This window comes from Nomia melanderi, unplaced genomic scaffold (genome assembly GCF_051020985.1).
Source record: "Nomia melanderi isolate GNS246 unplaced genomic scaffold, iyNomMela1 scaffold0826, whole genome shotgun sequence".
Classification (NCBI taxonomy): Eukaryota; Metazoa; Arthropoda; class Insecta; order Hymenoptera; family Halictidae; genus Nomia; species Nomia melanderi.
Genome location: NW_027475940.1, coordinates 15,001 through 21,716, shown reverse-complemented (window position 1 = coordinate 21,716; position 6,716 = coordinate 15,001). Strand labels below are relative to the sequence as shown.

Below are 6,716 nucleotides of genomic sequence, written 5' to 3'. Positions count from 1 at the left end.
TAAACACACGAAACCGTTCATCTCACGAACAGCCGAAAAAGTTGTCGCTCAGATCCATATCGCAGTGGAGCGGTATCCGCGGGCGGTCGTAATTGAACGACGCACGACGCCGCGAACACTCACGCGAGTCCATACAAACGATTCCGATCGTTTTGCAACAACTAGAACGTACACTGTCCGTGAAATTCACAGAATTTTCGCGTGTCCGCGACAAACGCCGACGAGACACCCATCGTTCGCTCGTACGTAGCATCCTTCTCTTAACCCGACTCAGAAACGTTCTTTGCGCCCTTCGGTAAAAAAACGTTCGATCCGAAGAGGTGAACGACGGCGGGGATTTGACAGAGCTACGCAAGCAGTGTATGGTACGTAAACGACCCTCAGCCAGGCGTGGTCCAGGAATTGTATCCGTGGACCGCAATGTGCGTTCGAAATGTCGATGTTCATGTGTCCTGCAGTTCACACGTTGACGCGCAATTAGCTGCGTTCTTCATCGACCCACGAGCCAAGTGATCCACCGTTCAGGGTAATCGTATAAATTTTATATTTCACATATATAATTTTATTCTCATTTGTTCGACCTAATATCTCTCTTCTTTCAAAGAGAAGATAAAAGTTGATACCTGAATCTCCGACCAGCGCGCGAAGGAGATTCAGGCGTCGCCTTGGAGACGACACCGAAGCCTTTCGAGACGAAAAACGTTCAAGTAATATGTATATATTTCTCGACGTTCCGGGCGTATAGTGCATTCAAAAACCCGCGAAAGACGCAGAAGACTCGCACGCGTGGAAACGACGGGGATATATTTTGTATCCTACCCGATACTGAATCCATCGCGTGCAGTCGACCCTCGCGTTCTTCCGATCAGACGCATCTATTGTTGCGCGCATGTTTTCGCGTCGCATCGCGCGAAACGTTGCACGAATCGTACCGATCGATCGATTGAAAGCAAATAATGAAAAAAGACTTCACAGCTGGCTCTTTGCCGGTCATTCGTCCCATGTTATCTCTTGCCGCGAAATTGGCGCGCAAGAGTTGGGTGTCAGACGCGCGGCTTTAAAACGAGCTTCACGGCCGGTCCCTTCGTTACCGCTTTCGTTCTTTCTCTCGGAACGACCATGAACGAACACGACGAGCGACGCTACGGCATACACACGTCCACGGATTCGATTAAAAAAACAGACTTCACAGCTGGCTCTTTGCGGTCATTCGTCCCATATTATCTCTTGCCGCGAAATTGGCGCGCAAGAGTTGGGTGTCAGACGCACGGCTTTAAAACGAGCTTCACGGCCGGTCCTCTCAATTCCGTGTACGGTACACGCAAGATGCGGGTTCCACTTCCAGACTACCCGGTCCCTTCTCTCTACGAGAATCGATAGTAGAAGAACGGCTCGAAAACGCGTCTCAGAGACTAGGGAAAAGAAGCGGTATGCGAGCGAAACGAAAACGCATTATGGAAACGTCGCGAAACAATGTTCGACGGTTGCTCGGTTCCAATCGTGCGGCCGTTTCAATTTCTCGTGCGCTTCACCGTCCCTCCGTAACTCTGGCCGATCGCGTATACCGAAGAGCCGACACGCGCAAAAACCACAGGCATTGTATACTGTATATATATATGTTACAGTCACAGCCTTCGCGCGTTTTACTCTCCGACGCGGGGTTTCCACGACGAAAGAGAGACAGTTTCGTGGCGGGTGACTCGGCCGAATCGCTACGACGGGTATTTCTATTATAGAACGAATCATCGCCACCCTTTACCAGTGCCCGACGAAGGAATCACAAGGTCATCTGGAGTTTACAATGCCAGCGACGGTAATTCCAACGAAGACCCGATAAGTCAACTCATCGTTCTATTTCTCCCCGTACAGAAAAGCGAATCGACGCTAACGCACCTCGCGCAAGCACGAACGTTCTCTTCGCGTGGATCATCCCATCGTCGAAAGATGTAAAGACGCATTGGAGATCGTGGTCTCTGGCGGGCTCATTGCACGCCCCACTGCATATCTTTCCTCGAATCGAGAATGATTCGTCCACTAAGGCTGCGAAACTACGCGTCGAGGAAACTAGGGGAAAGAAGCGGGATGCGAGCGAAACGACAATACATTATGGAAACGTCGCGAAACAATGTTCGGCGGTTGCTCGTTTCCTCCTGCGGACGTTTCATTGCTCGGGCGCTTCACGTCCCTCCGTAACCTTCGCGCGATCGCGTGCCCCGGAGAGCCGGCAACCGGTGAACCACAGGCGTATAAACTATAGTCTTCTATAGCAAGCCTTCGGCGGTTACTCTCCGACGCGGGGATTCCACGACGAGAGAGAATTTCGTGGCGGGTGACATCGGTCGAAACGCTACGACGGGTATTTCTATTATAGAACGAATCATCGCCACCCTTTACCAGTGCCCGACGAAGGAATCACAAGGTCATCTGGAGTTTACAATGCCAGCGACGGTAATTCCAACGAAGACCCGATAAGTCAACTCATCGTTCTATTTCTCCCCGTACAGACAAGCGAATCAACGCTATCGCACCTCACGCATGCACGAACGTTCTCTTCGCGTGAATCGTCCCATCGTCGAAAGATATAGCCGCTTGGAGATCGTGGCCCATCAAGTTCTTCCGTAACTCCTGCGCGATCGCGTACCCCGGAGAGCAGGCAACCGGTGAACCACAGGCGTATAAACTATAGTCTTCTATAGCAAGCCTTCGCGTTTACTCTACGACGCGGGGATTCCACGACGAGAGAGATTTTCGTGGCGGGTGACACGGCCGAATCGCTACGACGGGTATTTCTATTATAGAACGAATCATCGCCACCCTTTACCAGTGCCCGACGAAGGAATCACAAGGTCATCTGGAGTTTACAATGCCAGCGACGGTAATTCCAACGAAGACCCGATAAGTCAACTCATCGTTCTATTTCTCCCCGTACAGAAAAGCGAATCGGCGCTATCGCACCTCACGCAAGCAGGAATGATCTCTTCGCGTGGATCGTCCCATCGTCGAAAGATGTAAGACGTACAGAAATCGTGGTCCATCACGATTATTCGTAACTCTCCGAGTCGCGTATCTGAGAGTAGGACAAACGGAGAACCACAGGCATAAATAATACTATATGTTTCTTATATAGTTAGCCTTCGCGTTTTACTCTCCGACATGGGGATTCCACGACGAGAGAGAGTTTCGTGGCGGGTGTCTCGGCCGAATCGCTACGACGGGTATTTCTATTATAGAACGAATCATCGCCACCCTTTACCAGTGCCCGACGAAGGAATCACAAGGTCATCTGGAGTTTACAATGCCAGCGACGGTAATTCCAACGAAGACCCGATAAGTCAACTCATCGTTCTATTTCTCCCCGTACAGAAAAGCGAATCGACGCTATCGCACCTCGCGCGAGCACGTAACTACTCTTCGCGTGGATCGTCCCATCGTCGAAAGATGTAAGACGCACGGAAATCGTGGCCCATCAACGTTTTTTTGTAACTCTGCCGATCGCGTATCACAGAGCCGAGACGCACATACCACAGGCGTATAATACCGTTTTCTTTCGTATGGTAAGCCTTCGCGTTTACTCTTCGGCGCGGGGTTTCCACGTCGAGAGAGACATTCGTGGCGGGTGACATCGGTCGAAACGCTACGACGGGTATTACTATTATAGAACGAATCATCGCCACCCTTTACCAGTGCCCGACGAAGGAATCACAAGGTCATCTGGAGTTTACAATGCCAGCGACGGTAATTCCAACGAAGACCCGATAAGTCAACTCAACGTTCTATTTCTCCCCGTACAGAAAAGCGAATCGACGCTGTTGCACCTCACGCAAGCACGAACGTTCTCTTCGCGTGGATCGTCCCATCGTCGAAAGATGTAAGACGCACGGAAATCGTGGCACATCACGTGTTTTCGGAACTCTGTCGACCGCGTATCTCAGAGACGACGCGCGCGAACCACTGGCATATACTATTATATATCGCGTTTTACCCTCCGACGCGGGGATTCCACGACGAGAGAGAGTTTCGTGAGCGGGTTGACTCGGAAGAAACGCTACGACGGGTATTTCTATTATAGAACGCATCATCGCCACCCTTTACCAGTGCCCGACGAAGGAATCACAAGGTCATCTGGAGTTTACAATGCCAGCGACGGTAATTCCAACGAAGACCCGATAAGTCAACTCAACGTTCTATTTCTCCCCGTACAGAAAAGCGAATCGACGCAATCGCACCATACGCGTGCACGTAAACAACTCTTCGCGTGGATCGTCCCATCGTCGAGAGACGTAAGTTTTCATAGTATGAATTCGCGTTTTACTCTCCGACGCGGGGATTCCACGACGAGAGAGAGTTTCGTGAGCGGGTTGACTCGGAAGAAACGCTACGACGGGTATTTCTATTATAGAACGCATCATCGCCACCCTTTACCAGTGCCCGACGAAGGAATCACAAGGTCATCTGGAGTTTACAATGCCAGCGACGGTAATTCCAACGAAGACCCGATAAGTCAACTCAACGTTCTATTTCTCCCCGTACAGAAAAGCGAATCGACGCAATCGCACCATACGCGTGCACGTAAACAACTCTTCGCGTGGATCGTCCCATCGTCGAGAGACGTAAGTTTTCATAGTATGAATTCGCGTTTTACTCTCCGACGCGGGGATTCCACGACGAGAGAGAGTTTCGTGAGCGGGTTGACTCGGAAGAAACGCTACGACGGGTATTTCTATTATAGAACGCATCATCGCCACCCTTTACCAGTGCCCGACGAAGGAATCACAAGGTCATCTGGAGTTTACAATGCCAGCGACGGTAATTCCAACGAAGACCCGATAAGTCAACTCAACGTTCTATTACTCCCCGTACAGAAAAGCGAATCGACGCAATCGCACCATACGCGTGCACGTAACAACTCTTCGCGTGGATCGTCCCATCGTCGAGAGACGTAAGTTTCATAGTAAGCCTTCGGCGTTTTACTCTCCGACGCGGGGATTCCACGACGAGAGAGAGAGTTTCGTGAGCGGGTTGACTCGGAAGAAACGCTACGACGGGTATTTCTATTATAGAACGCATCATCGCCACCCTTTACCAGTGCCCGACGAAGGAATCACAAGGTCATCTGGAGTTTACAATGCCAGCGACGGTAATTCCAACGAAGACCCGATAAGTCAACTCAACGTTCTATTTCTCCCCGTACAGAAAAGCGAATCGACGCAATCGCACCATACGCGTACACGTAAACAACTCTTCGCGTGGATCGTCCCATCGTCGAGAGACGTAAGTTTTCATAGTATGAATTCGCGTTTTACTCTCCGACGCGGGGATTCCACGACGAGAGAGAGTTTCGTGAGCGGGTTGACTCCGAAGAAACGCTACGACGGGTATTTCTATTATAGAACGCATCATCGCCACCCTTTACCAGTGCCCGACGAAGGAATCACAAGGTCATCTGGAGTTTACAATGCCAGCGACGGTAATTCCAACGAAGACCCGATAAGTCAACTCAACGTTCTATTTCTCCCCGTACAGAAAAGCGAATCGACGCAATCGCACCATACGCGTGCACGTAAACAACTCTTCGCGTGGATCGTCCCATCGTCGAGAGACGTAAGTTTTCATAGTATGAATTCGCGTTTTACTCTCCGACGCGGGGATTCCACGACGAGAGAGAGTTTCGTGAGCGGGTTGACTCGGAAGAAACGCTACGACGGGTATTTCTATTATAGAACGCATCATCGCCACCCTTTACCAGTGCCCGACGAAGGAATCACAAGGTCATCTGGAGTTTACAATGCCAGCGACGGTAATTCCAACGAAGACCCGATAAGTCAACTCAACGTTCTATTACTCCCCGTACAGAAAAGCGAATCGACGCAATCGCACCATACGCGTGCACGTAACAACTCTTCGCGTGGATCGTCCCATCGTCGAGAGACGTAAGTTTCCATACTATGAATTCGCGTTTTACTCTCCGACGCGGGGATTCCACGACGAGAGAGTGTTTCGTGAGCGGGTTGACTCGGAAGAAACGCTACGACGGGTATTTCTATTATAGAACGCATCATCGCCACCCTTTACCAGTGCCCGACGAAGGAATCACAAGGTCATCTGGAGTTTACAATGCCAGCGACGGTAATTCCAACGAAGACCCGATAAGTCAACTCAACGTTCTATTGCTCCCCGTACAGAAAAGCGAATCGACGCAATCGCACCATACGCGTGCACGTAACAACTCTTCGCGTGGATCGTCCCATCGTCGAGAGACGTAAGTTTCATAAGTAAGCCTTCGGCGTTTTACTCTCCGACGCGGGGATTCCACGACGAGAGAGTGTTTCGTGGCGGGTGACTAGGCCGAAACGCTACGACGGGTATTTCTATTATAGAACGAATCATCGCCACCCTTTACCAGTGCCCGACGAAGGAATCACAAGGTCATCTGGAGTTTACAATGCCAGCGACGGTAATTCCAACGAAGACCCGATAAGTCAGCTCATCGTTCTATTTCTCCCCGTACAGAAAAGCGAATCGACGCTATCGCACCTCGCGCGAGCACGTAACAACTCTTCGCGTGGATCGTCCCATCGTCGAGAGACGTAAGACGCACGGAAATCGTGGTTCATCGCGTCTTTTCCTACTCTCTTGAATCGCAATTTCGTATAGAGCCTACACACGCGAACCACCGGCATATACTATTTCTTCTCTCATAGTAAGCCTTCGCGCGT

The 6,716-nt window shown here is 50.6% G+C and overlaps 1 non-coding gene across 1 annotated transcript; it reads right to left on the bottom strand.

Annotated features, from left to right (window-relative positions):
- Nucleotides 1-374: 374 nt before the first annotated feature.
- On the bottom strand, nucleotides 375-529 carry LOC143176777 (5.8S ribosomal RNA). Its single transcript, XR_013001285.1, has one exon. It is a non-coding gene; the product is annotated as a 5.8S ribosomal RNA (ribosomal RNA).
- Nucleotides 530-6,716: the final 6,187 nt, after the last annotated feature.